Source organism: Ceratotherium simum, chromosome 13, assembly GCF_057802395.1.
Source record: "Ceratotherium simum simum isolate JZ-2026a chromosome 13, ASM5780239v1, whole genome shotgun sequence".
Lineage (NCBI taxonomy): Eukaryota > Metazoa > Chordata > Mammalia > Perissodactyla > Rhinocerotidae > Ceratotherium > Ceratotherium simum.
Window position 1 is genome coordinate 56,103,864 of NC_141912.1, and position 14,342 is coordinate 56,118,205.

The window sequence follows — 14,342 nt, forward strand, 5'->3', positions numbered from 1 at the left end:
GTATAAAAGGGGGCCCTAATTTAATTGGAGAGCCAAGAGACCTTTCTGACAATGACATTTAATCTGTTATCTGAAGGATGAGTGAGTTACCTAGGTAAAGACTAGGTAGAAAAAGATTTTAAGTAGAGAGAACAAGTACGATGGCCTGAGGCAGGAAATAACTTGGTGGGTTTCAAGAATCGAAAGGGAGCTAGTGTGCAGGAGTGAGGTGGAGAGTGGTATAAGACGAAGTAGTGAGGGAGGCAGGGCCAGATCATGAAGACCTTGTGGGTGACATTAGACAATTTGGGTTATATCTCAAGTATATTGGGAAGCCTTTGAAGGATTTTGAGCGCCGGGATAAGGAGATCCACTTGAAAGATCCCTCTGGCTGCTGTCTGATGAAAGCATGGAGTAGAGGAAAATGGGAATCAGTCGACGGCTGGGCCAGGTGAGAGATGATGGTCACTTACACTGAGCCGGTAACAAAGGTGATTCAAAAAACTGGATGAATTTGTTTTTGACTTTGGAGGCAGACTCTATAGGACTTGGCTGTGGAGCAGGAACAAGAGGGAATGTCAAGAATGACCCACAGGTTTCTTGAATGCTCACCTGAGATTCTGGCACCCAATTCTGACCTGTGGTTTTCTTACCCACACCGCCAAGCAATGCTCCACCATCACCTGGTGTCCTGGAATTCAACTCAATTCTGACACTATCTACCTGGAGAAATATAGATTCCAAAAGTCACCTCATTAACATAACAAAAGGCGCTTTTATGGCTCTGATCACTTAGGAAATTCCAAGGGTTTTAGGAGCTCTGCTTTAGGGATGAATCGGGACAAAGACTAAATATATATTCCTTATTATAAATCGTAATATCACACCAGCTTGCTGATAGTGGTTACTATGGAGCTACTTATAGCTTCTAGCCAGTGTGAGTCAGGGAATAGTCAATTCATTCTAGATTCTTTTTTGGTTTGTCACAGATTGTTCTTGTCTCACATGGGCTAGTCTGTACCATCATATACACTTTTGAATTTAGGGTGCTTAACCAATGAAGGAATTATTAGAACATAAACATCTTTGTTTTTTTTCTTCACTGCCCAAGACTTTCTCATATAAACATTTGCCTTTGTTGAAATAGTGTGCAGAGAGATCTCCTCTTTGAAAGTGCTGGGCTGTTTGGGCAACTCTCTGATTTTTGGAGACTTCACTGATGGTACATAAGACCGCATCTGTGTGAGTTCTTCCTTGTACGTCTACTGGAACGTTTGTTTAAGACATCACTCCAGTGATCTGGAAGTTAATGCGTTTTCAAGATCTTATTCACCATCAGCATTTTGTCATCCACTTCTTAATTTAAATTCTTCTTAGAGCTCTCATAAAATAAGTAGGGGAAGGTATGATTAACCCTATTTTTAGATGCAAATGAAGTAAATAGAGGTCACATGCCCTGCAGGTAGATTCAGCACAAGGATCCAGTTCTCTTGATGGCCAATTATGGATTCGAACTCATCCAGCTGTCCGTTCCCTGGATTTGCAATTATTAAGTTACATAATGTGGTGGGAAAATGTTCTACTTATGCTAACAATTAAATACTTGATGCCCCCAACAGAATATCTTTTCCTTTCAAGTATAGTCCTTTCTACATTAATCAGTGATTGGGGTTTCATGCCTGAAGCTACTTTAAAAATTGAATTGCTACCAACCTGAGAGACAAAAAGAAATGGATTCAGGGTGCGGTGGGTTGTAGGAATGAACAGAGAATTGATTCAAAGGGGAGATACACATGACAATGTTATACTGATACTTGGTGTGGTGTGGGAGGGTTCCAGATAGGAGTAGTACTAGTATTTGAAAGGCAGTATGGCAATGGAATGCACAGAAATATCTCCAAATGGATACATCTCTAGAAATGCCAATGGCATTGCCAATGATATACCTTTTTTCCTCTAGTTGCTTTTAAGAATTTTTCTTCATCTTTACTGTTCTTAGAGTTTGATTATGGATTGCTTTTATTTTACCTAGAGTATTTGGTGTGCTACTTCAATCATGTCTTTCTTCAATTCTGGAAAATTTTCAACTGTTATCTTTTCAAATATTGCCTCTAACCTATTCTTTCTATTTTCTTCTTCTAGAACACCTGTTAACAGAGTTGACCCTTAACCTCTCTTATATTTTCCATATCTTCATTTTTATGTCTTCATTATATGTGATGACAGTTTACTAATTTCCTCTCCAGCTGTTTCTATTCTGCAGTTTAAATTTGTTCATTGAACTTATAATTACGATGACTATCTTTTTTTCAATCTCCAGGTGTTCACTGTTTTGTTAAACAAAAACACTGTTTTGTTTTTGTGATCTCTATTCTTTTTTCCTAAAGTCAAATTATTTTATTTATTATGCTTTTTAATCTTTCTTGCATTGCTGTAAATATTTTGAACATTATTATTTTAGTTCCTTTTAGATTGTTCCATTATTTCTAATTCTCTTTCTTTGTTGCGTTTGATGATTCTCCCTCATCATGCATTCTTTTGTCATTTGTAATTTAGGAATGTGAACTCATCTTCACTGGGGCTGTGTTTTCTATGAGACTTTCATGAGCTCAGCCCCTGTACAGCAGTTTGATATTTGCTTTTGATGTTTGCTTTTTCCAAAGCCAGGACTTCAGAATGTTCACGGATCTGGGACCAGTATTTGTGTTAAATTCTCAGCTTGTAATTCCCACATCACACAGATAGTGTAAATTCATAAACCATACCCACCATGGGTTTGGTATGGGTTTGGGGGTTTGATTCTTCCCAGAAACTTTTTCTCCATTCAGAACCCTAGGGGATGGCAAGCTTCCTTGTTCCTTCTCTGTTCCACTGGATAGAATTTTTCCAGTTCCCTTTCAGAGCTTTGGTGGTTCTTCTAGTGTCTTGTCTTTATGTCAGTGTCTCACTTCCAGCTCCTTTCATCTAGATCAGGACACGTCTTCAGTCTCTCGGGGGCATTAAAACCTCTGTTTTGAGCCTCAGATGTGGCACTTTCCCAGACTGCCAAGGATCCTTTCTTTCTCTTGATTTAGGCTATGTGTTTTTTGTTGTTGTTGTTATATTTTAGCCAACTGCATATATTTATCTAAGCTTGTCAAGTCTATGTATATATAGTGGGAGGGTTGATATCAGCTCAGTTATAGGAACAGGAAGTCTTGCTTTATTTATTATATCAAATTAATTCTGGTCTGAGCCCTCACTTGCTAGGGTTGTAAGATACCCAATATCAGTCTTTAAATTAGGAGTTCCCTTCCCTTCTCTGTAGTTGCACAAGAGTTGTCAGAGGCTTGCACAGTTTGGAACTTGGGAAAAGACCTCTGGTATTCAGTCAATTGTCATCCTCACTGAGATATGCATTGCCTGAGTTCACTGAGTCTATTTGAATAAATCCACATCCTTTATGCCAGGTTTGGTCACAAGTATCTTCCATCAATCTTTAGGAAGCTAATTCAATCTTTTCTATTCTAAGGACCCACCTCTTGGTGAGAATGCTAGGGACATTTGAAAATGTGTAGGTGTATTTTTTTGGGTTATCTTAATGTCTACGGTATGCTATTGTTCTTCAGTGCCTAGAAACCAGGGATACCCAATGAAGCTTGCCCAAAAAGCCCGTCAGACTTCTCTCTGAGAAGCATTATCTAGTCCCTCCATCTCTGGGGTGGTCCAACTTAATCCCCTTTGAAGGACTGTACTTAAAAATTTTTGCTTCTTTTCTAGATGTCTTGGCTCAGGCTGCCACAGTGAAATACTGTAGACTGGGTGGCTTAAACAACAGGAATTTATTTCTCACAGTTCTGAGACTGGGAGGTCCAAAACATTTTGAATTGATATCTCTGGCAGGAATTTCTGATATATTCTGGTCTTATTGCAATTTTGTCTCAGGGAAATTTTCTGGGATAGCTTTACATAGATGGGCTATGCATTTTATGTTCCCCTTTTTCCTCATTTCTGAGAGTAAGAATGCTATGTTTATTTGTTCAGCCAACATTATGAGTGCCATAATGTACAAAACATTATGAGGGCTACAAAGATACACGAAACATTGTTCCTGAATATATTTAATCTTTGGGCTTTATGTAGACTATATACTATACTAAAAATTAAACTAGTTTTTATAATTTTGGAAGTACAACATGCATCTGGTAAAAATTCCAACTCTACACAACATGGGATAAAACAAACAGTAAGTGTCTGTTGTCTCCAAACACCCATGCCTGATTGCTGTTCCACTTAGAGCGTAACATCTGTTAGCAATGTCTTATGTATTCTTCCAGAATGTCTTGGTGTACAAATAAACACATAGGTAAGATTCTCTACCAAATGCCATACACATCTGTATAATGGTAAGGACTTCTCAATTTGAAGGATAGCGTAAATTTCATTCAAACACAGATGAATGATTCACTAAGCCAGGTTGGGGAGAAGGGCTGGTCTGAGGTCTCTGTAATGTATCTGGACTCCAAGAATTAGCTTGGTTAGCTTCCTATTGTTGCTGTAATAATTACTACAAGCCTAGTGTTTTAAAACAGGACATATTTGTTATCTTACCATTCTAGAGGTCAGAAATCCAAAATCAATCTCACTGGGCTAAAATCAAGATTTCAGCTGGGCTCGTTCTTTCTGGAGGTCTATACAAGAAGGGAAATAGAACTTTACATCCTGATTTTTTATTGTTTTTACCTCTTTACAAATTTTCAATACGTTTCATCATTGAAATTCTTGGAGTCCAGATTCAGTCTCTCGGGGGCATTAAAACCTCTGTTTTGAGCCTCAGATGTGGCACTTTCCCAGACTGCCAAGGATCCTTTCTTTCTCTTGATTTAGGCTATGTGTTTTTTGTTGTTGTTGTTGACATAACCAAGCTAATAGTTTCCTATGAAAACAACTATTTCTATTATTATTATTGCTCTAAGAATAAAATTAGTTGCCATTAATTTAACACTTATTCTATGGTAGTAACTATTTCAAGTTATGTCAATTATTAAATGCTAAAATCATCTAATGAAGGAAGTTGAGCAATCTCCATAAATGAAAATATTAAATAAAAAAATAGATTGTTATCTGTGCTGAATGCCAACTTGGATGCAGAGGTTGTCATAAAAAGCTTTTTTATTTTCCCAATTTCTTACATCTCTTAGAATTTAATTTTTAGTATACTTAAGTGACAGATTCACTTACTATTTTTTATTATTTTTAATTGGTTAAGAGAAATCAAAGGCTGAATCTGCTTTCCTTGCTTTTTGTATTGTACTATAACTCCTCTATAACTCTTATCACATTCCATCTTTGTGCTATTATTGAATGTGTACATATTTCATCTCTTATAATTAAAAATATTATTCAAATTTTCCTAAAACAGTAATGAGGCTACTTTGCTGCTCTAGTAGACTGTGAGGAAAAAAAATGTCTTACCATCTTGAAATTTCCTATTATGGCTTGTACACAGACTATAAATTACACTAATTACAGAAAACTATAAACAAAAATTTTAAATTAAAATATGTAATACTTATTGCTGAGAGAAATTAAAGAAGACTTAAATGGAGAGATATATTATGTACACGATTGGAACACTGAGTATTGTTTTGTTGTCAATTCTCTCCAAATTCGTCTATAGATTCAATGAACTTCCAATCAAAATCCAAGCAGGCTTTTCTGTTGAAAATTTCAAGCTGATCTAAAAGTTATGTGAAGAACCTAAGATAGCCAAAACAATTTTTTAAAAAGAACAAAATTGAAAAACAAAGACTCTCTGAATTTAAGACTTTCAATAAAGCTACAATAAACGAGACACATAGATCACTGAAACCAAATAGAATCCAGAAATAGACCCACACAACTATGGTCAATTGATTTTCAACAAAGACTCCAAAACATTTCAGTGGAGGAAGGGAAAATGGTGCTGGAATAACTGTATATCTATATGGAAAAAAAAATTTCAGGCCTTATCCCACACTATACTCAAAAAGTAATCTGTGATGGATTATTAACCTAAATGTAAAAGCTAAAACTCTAAGGCTTCTAGAAGAATACAGAAGAGACTATCTTCATGACTTTAGGGTTAGCAAATATTTCTTAGGACCCAGAAGGCACTGACTATAAAAGAAAATGTTGATAAACTGGACATAATACAAATTTAAAACTTCTACTCATCAAAAGACATGGTTAAGGAAATGAATAGACAAGTCACAGATTGGGAGACAATATTTGTAATAGTCACATCTGATGAAGAACTGATACCTGATGAAGGACATATATAAAAACACCTAAAACTCATTTATAAAAAGATAACCCAAGTAAAAATGGGCAAAATACTTTAACGAGCACCACAAAAGGAAACGTATATGAATGGGCAACAAGTACGTGAAAAAGTGCTCAATATCATTAGCCATCAGGGAAATGCAAATTAATACAACAATAAGATACCATCACACACCTCTAGGATGGCTAAAATTAATGACTGACAACACCAAATATAGATGCGGAGCAACTGGAACTCTGGTTCAACCACTTTGGAAAACTCTTTGACAATTTCTTGTAAAATTAAAGAGATGTCATTTCTATGACCCAGCAATTTACTTCTAGGTATTTACCCAAGAGAAATAAAATCTTATATGTATAAAAAGAGTTGTACAAGAGTGTCCATAGTAGCTTAATTTGTATTAACCCAAACTGGAAATAATCCGAATATCCACCAACAGGTGAATAGTTATACAAACTGTAGTATATTCATAAAATGAACTACTACTCATAATTAAAAGGAAGAAATTTTTAATATACAAAACAACATGAATGAATCTTAAAAGCTTTATGCTGAGTGAAAGAAGTCTGGCACAAAAGACTAGGTACTGTATAATGTCGTTTATGTGAAGTTCTGGAGGAGGCAACTCTAATCTAAGATGAAAAAATTCAGAACAGCGGTTGCCTCTGGGAGCGTGCATTGACAGGGAAAAGGCACAAGAGAATGGTCTTGGTGAGGGACAAATTTTTTATCTTTATATGGGTATGTGTTACACAGCTATATGCGTTTGTCAAAACTCATTGAATTATACACTTAAGATCTGTATATTTCACTGTACGTAAATTATACTTCAATAAAAAATTATAAAAATAATGTACTTCTTTTCTGGGAAACACCACTTTAGTAATATGAATTATAATTTAATTAATAATTCTTTGGGACTACTTCTAATAAGGGCGATGGCTTAAGCACTGATATTTGGATATCCTTTATGGAAACTGACCAAAATGGCCAATGGAATATAAAATCGAGGAACAGCTAGAGTAGTAAATCTCCAAATACAGCCCCCCAAATAATTCTGCCCCTCCCTATACGTGCATGCAGCTCCTTCCGTCAGAAGGGAAATGTTTTGTCTTCTCCTCTTTGATCTGGGGCTGTAACTGCTTTGTCCAGTTGAATGCAGAGAAGTAACATTCTAGGATCTCTCAGCTCAGGCATTAATAAGCCTTCTGCTTCCTCCCTCTGAAACCCAGGAGTCACGCTGTGAGGAAACTTAAGCAGTCAAGTGGAAAGGCCCATGTGGCAAAGAATAAAGGCCTCCAGCAAATAGGTCCTGCTGAGCTCCCATGTGACAGCCAGCATCAACCTGGGGCCATCTTGGAAATGGATCCCTCAGCCTCAGTCAAACCAACCTCACTAGAGCCACGTGGAGCAGAGATGAGCTGCCCCATTGAGTTCTGCCCAAACTGCAAAATCACAAGCAAGTAAATGAGTATTGTTTTAAGTTAATAAGTTTTGGGTTGTGTGTTACATAGCAATTGATAAAATAACTTACATTAGTACTGGGATATGAAGAAAAATTCCATCTACATGACACAAATTTCAAGGAATTTCTCTCAGATAGTATATATGGAACCAGATCAAAGGAAGACATGTAGCACTTGCTCATAATTCCTTTCCTGAGGAAAGAGTTCTGGGCTTCGAGATAAGTAGAGGAAATTCTGGTGAAATGCTCTATACAGTCCCTTTAGGATTTTGGTTGTGATTGCGTGAACGTTAGACATTTATTTGGGGCAAATTGTCATCTTTGTCATATTGAGTCTTCCTATTCAGAAACATCATAGTATTGCTTTATTTATTCAAGTCTTTCTGTGTGTGTGTGTGTGTGTGTGTGTGTGTATTTGTCAGTAAACTTTTTCAAATTCGTTAACTTTTCTGCTTGTTCATCCTAACAGAGAGTGTCTATATTGGTCCAGCATTGGGATTTGAGATGAGCCGTGTGGGAGATTATCTGGGTCCTTGGGAAATCTTTTGGTCCCATGGAAGAAAGGGTAAACGTTTATATTTTCTGTGGTGATTTTGCAGGATTTAGAGTATAAATAGCCTGTCTGAGGTGGGGAGAAAGCATCTCAGAGAATTTCACTGATGTGCCAGTTGGTTGCTTCTCAAGGTTAGTTCCTTGGCGCTGCCCGTGCCCCGCCTCCCCACACTCACCCTGCAACAGACATCAGTCCTCTCCTTAAAGTCCTTAGCATCCACCCTCTTTCTGCTCCACTTCACAAGAGCGGGCTTCATGGGCACTGTTCGGGGGGCGGGGGGGGGGTGCCTCCTGCTGACAGCCCTGCAGCTCTGCTGCTTCCACCCACAGTGCGGTGATTTGGGTTCTATAATGGACCCATGTACTTATTTCCTAAGCATATTTTTCCTTTTTCATTTATTGAATTGCAGGCTGCTCAATTTTTTCCCCAGTCTGGTCCTGTTTGCACGTTGTCTTGTAGAAATTTCTCTCGCCTATACCTTCTCTTTTTCAGTCCCTGAAACAAAATTGTTCCTATTTTTATATTACACTGGTCATTTCAATGGCATTTGAAAGGCTGGAAATTATCCTGAAATGGAAAGTTTCAGAATTATCTTTCTTAAGCAAATATCTGATTATAAACACATCTTAATGGCTCTCCATAAAATCCAAATGTCTCAGCTTAGCATTCAGAGTTCCCAAAAGTTTCACTCCAGCTCACCTTCTCACTATGTGCTTTCATGTGTCTGATATTTTGACCATTATCATTTTTAGAACATACCCACAGTTGATATCTTGGGCCTTTTATATTGATTTCCTGACCTGAAAAGTCCATTGATTTATCATAGAATTATTGAGTGCCTTCCATGTACCAAACATTGTAAATAGTAGCATTGTTTTTTAAACCAATCATGATTAAAACCTTGGAGGAAAATACTTTCTTTGATCAAAATTATATTTTATTTGTCTAGATGTTTAAAAATATCAAATTTTAAACTATGACAAAGTAATAGGCAAAGTCCATCTATTGACACATGAGCTGAGTTAGTGCCAATGGTTCACGTGCAAGGAAGCGAGCTAAACTGTCCTTCTGAACCAGATCATAATGCTCTGGGAGGTGAAGGCATAAGCAATGTCAGCTAACAGTAAGTTAAGAGTCAGGGCAATAACATCGAAGGAGTCTGTAGGTTTGTAATGAAGAATAATTCCGTAAATAATAACTGGCAACAGACAGCATGGCAAGAGATAATGGTGGATTCTGTCTTTGATCAATTATAGATGCCAGGTGCTATAGACTGAATGTTTGTGTCCTCTCCTAAATTCGTATGTTAAAATCCTAACCTCCAATGTGACGGTATTAGGAGGCGGGGCCTTTGGTAGGTGATTGGGTCATGTGAGCAAGGCCCTCATGAATGAGATTAGTGCCCTTATAAAAGAGACCCCAGAGAGCTCCTTTACCCTTTCTGCCATGTGAGGACACTGCAAGAAGATGACTGTCCAGAAGTCAGGAAGCGGGCTCTCACCACACACCAAATCTGCTGGTGTCTTGATCTTGGACTTCGCAGGCTCCAGAACTGTGAGAAGTAAATTTCTGTTGTTTAAAGCCATCCATTCTATAGTGTTTTGTTATGGCAGCTGGAAGGGACTATGATAGAAAATTGGTACCGAGAATTGGGGTGCTGCTGTAACAAATACGCAAAAATGTGGAAGTGCCTTTGGAAATGGGTAATGAGTAGAGGCTGGAAGAATCGTGAGGTGCATGCTACTCACTCTACATTGCTGTGAGTAGACTGTTAAGGGTGATTCTGGTGAGAGCTCAGGAAGAAGAGTGCTGTAGAGAAAGCCTCCATCTTCTTAGAGAATATCTAAATGGTCAGGAACAGAATGTTGGTAGAAATATGGACAGTAAAGGCCATTCTGGTGAGGTCTCAGATAGACATGAAGAATGTTATTGGAAACTGGAGGAAAGGCAATCCTTGTTATAAAGTGGCAAGAACTTGACTGAACTGTGTTCATGGTCTAGTGTTTTGTTCTACCTTCCACATTCCCAGCTGGTCTCCTTGCCTCTAGCCTCCACCTCTCATCCACCCTACACATTGCTTCCAGAATGATCTTTCTAAATTGTAAGACTTTTTCTGCTTAACAGCCTTGAATAACTCTTCATTGCCATATTATTGTCAAACTCTTTAGAATGACCTTGCCCTTGTCTTGCTCTCTAGTCTTCTCTCTCTCCATATCCCTCAGTGTATTCCCTGTTTTCTTGCTATATTGAGTAAGTGGTAGTTCCCAGAATGTATCTTGTTATTTAATGTCTCTGTGACTTTGATCATGCCATTTCCTCTCCTAGAATTCTCTTCCCCTCCTTTCTTGCCTTACTAACTTTTATGTTCTTTAAGAATTCATTTAAATGCTACCACCCTGAGAAAGTCCTCCCTTATCATCTCAGGCTGAATTAAGTGTCTTCACTTAATTCTATTTTTGCTAGAATTCTCTTCTAGTGCCATATTATATTTATTTATTTATTTATTTATTTATTTATTATTTTTTTGTGAGGAAGATCAGCCCTGAGCTAACATCCGTGCTAATCCTCCTCTTTTTGCTGAGGAAGACCGGCTCTGAGCTAACACCTATTGCCAATCTTCCTCCTTTTTTTTTTTTTCCCCCAAAGCCCCAGTAGATAGTTGTATGTCATAGTTGCACATCCTTCTAGTTGCTGTATGTGGGACGCGGCCTCAGCATGGCCGGAGAAGTGGTGCATCGGTGTGCGCCTGGGATCCGAACCTGGGCCGCCAGTAGCGGAGAGCGAGCACTTAACCGCTAAGCCATGGGGCCGGCCCATGCCATATTATATTTAAATCATACTACTTCTTAATCAGCTATGTAAATTTCGGTTTGCTTCAGAGCACCTACAAAGTATCAGTCACCACGCTAAGTCTAAGTGGCAAAGTGGTGATCAATAAAGACACAGTTCTTGCCCTTATGGAGCTCAGAGACTAAAGAGAAGACAGACATTAAGCAAGTAATTGTATGTGCTCCAAAAGAGAAGTATAAATTGTATGGTAAGTATAAAGGAAGACCTAACTGATCAGGAATCTTTAGGCTCAGACATTTCCATCTACTCCATTAGACCGTGAGCAGCTTGGGATCAGGGAGGAAACTGTGTTGGTCTTAGTGGGCACTTGATAGGGGTTTGTGAGTGAATACATGTGTTCTATGTTGGAAAGTTCTTTATTTCATGAGGCAGCAGGAATTTTTAGACTGTCATAATATTTTTTCTTTTATTAAGCTGAAAAATCTCTCTCTAAAATTTCTACTCATTGTTCCTAGATATGGTCTCTGAAGGAGCTCAGGATAAGTTTACTCTTTCTTCCATATGGTAGCCCTTCAAATATTTTAAGATAGGTTATATGGCATTTTGTATATCCTGTGTGGGGCAGAAGTGAGATGGGGTGGAATGGGGTGGTTAAATATTCCCATTCCTTCAAAGAAGAAAAAGCTTTTGCACTTACTTTATGACAACCTGTTAAAGATGGTGGATTGAACACAAGCATCCACCTTTGCTACCTCTCCAAATCCTGCTAAAATGACCTTAAAGGATTTTTAAAAGGCATGAATGTCTCATATCCAAGGAGAAAGAGGGTGAGGACAACAGCTAAAGATTTTGGAAGCTGGAGAGTAGACGGATGGGTGGTAAGTCCTCACCTGTCATAACCATAACCATATTCTATCAAAGAAAGCAGAACCATAAACAGGCAGTGGGGGAGTCTCAGAAGTGAGCTACCTTGCATCACAGACCTCCCTCACAGAGGCTCAGACATTGGCAGTACCAAGTCTATTAAGCATACTTTTTTATTCTGATGTTTTGATATCTGGGGTTTTACTGATGGTGGGGAAACCACACTTCCTATGGCTAGCCAATTCCTAGAGATAATAAAGACTCATGTGCGAACCAACCACGTGAGCCTACACCACTCCCCCTCTTCTATTAGGCTCTTACATTCTGGGCCAAAATTCCACTGCCCTAATCATCCCAGGGCCAAGTACCAGGAACCTAGGGGCAGCCCCTATGCCGCAGAGCCTGCTGAAATTATTCAAACTAGCCAATCCGGAGCCTGCTCACCTTGCTTCTCCCTTTCCTCCCATGAATACCACAATAAAGGCTCTTGCCCACATTTCCCCCTCACTCACTCTGCCTTCTGACCAACCCTGGTGCTGTCCCTGTGGTTCAGTGTTGGGTGGCATGCCTCCTCCTCTCAGGAACTGTGAATAACAAACTATCTTTTCAATGGCAGTCATCTCCTAATCTGTTGGCTTCACCATATAAGAATAATAATAAAACCTAAAATTTAAAACACCAGGAATCTCTGAAAAAGAAGAGTGAAAGAGGAAGATGGGTTGGAAGTTTGTATAAGAAGCAGTTAGAGACTCCAGATCTCCTTTGCTATTTCCGCCTGCCCCCATCCCTCACCCCGCTGCCTACCACCATGCATAGCTGGTCAACTGCCCCTCTCCCACTGGAGCAGAAACTTTGTTTACTTTCTGAATAAAAGTGAGCCGGAGAGAGTACCGGGCCAGCTGAGAGCAAGGGAGCCACACTGAAAACAAGAGTAGCAAGTGCAAGTCTACATACTGAAGGGAGAAACCCTAGATCCACTCAGCTCCAAGGTCAGTAGCAAACAGGCTCAGAGCCTCCAGGTAGAATACTGGACACATTTTCTCTGGAAATCTAAGAAGCCCAAAAGAAAAGGCCTTGAAGATACTGATAATTGGGGGTCTCTCCAAAAATCCCCTCAGTTAGATCAGTCTATAGTGAAGCCCACCAATTGACAAGTCCTGCCTGTGCACACAGAGCTTCAAGTCAGGTTTGAATGCTCACTCTTCCATATGAGTGAATAGTCAAGGATTCCCATACATTTCAGTAAACCCTCCAACATCAGAGACAAAATCCAAATGTAAGCTAGAATTTAGAGAAAATAGAAACAGAGGGAGAAGAAAAAGTTAAACAAACAAAAAAAAAACCTCAATAAAATCTACAGATAAGAAAAAAATAACACATCCATGAAATAAGAATAGATGAGTGAAAAGAGGGAAATGATAAGAACAAAAAAGAACTCTTGGAAACTTAAAATATAATAGTGGAAAATAAAAATCTCAATAGAAGGATTGAAAGATAAAGTTGAGGAAATGTCCCAGAAAGTAGAATAAAAATGGAAAGAGATATAAAATGGGAGGGAACAGATAAGAAAATCAGAGGATCCATGCAGGTTCAATCCAGCATCCATAAAACAAGTGTTCCAGAAAGACTAGAGAAAGAGACTAGAGGTGAAGAAATCACCAAAGAAATAACTCAAGAAAAATTTCCGGAATGGAAGGACCTGACATTACAAATTGAAAAGATCTACCATGTTCCCAGCATAATTGATGAGAAAAGACCTAAATCAAAGTCCATCATCATGAAATTTCAGAACGCTCAAGACAGAGAGATCTTAAAGGCTTTCAGAAAGAAAAATGTCACATAGAAAGGATCAGGGATGAGATTGCCTCAGGCTTCTCAGCAGTAACACAGGAAGTCAGACAACTATGGAGCAGGACCTTCAAACTTCTGAAGGTAAATGATTTCTGACTCAGAATTCTTCACCTAGCCAAACTATCTAATAAGTGTGAGGGTAGAATCAAAACATTTCAGACATGCAAGATCTCAAAAAATTATCTTCTATACACACTTGTTCAGGAAGCTACTGGAGAAGATACTTTATTGAAATGAAAGAGTAAACAAAGAAAGAAGAATACACGGGATTCAGGAAATGGGGGATCCAGCACAGGTGAGAGGTAAAGGAGAGTCCCAGGCCAGCAGCTGTGTAGGATCGGGAGAGCAGCAAGTAAGAATGGCTGTCCCAACAGACATGAGACTGATAGAATACATGACATGTTTGAAAAATATGTTGAGAGATTTACATTTCTAGGAGAGAGTTTAGGGTAAATTAATATAAGATACATAGAAAACTAAACAAATGACAAAACAAATACCAGGAGAACAAAAAGTTGTACAAGAAAGGAAATACA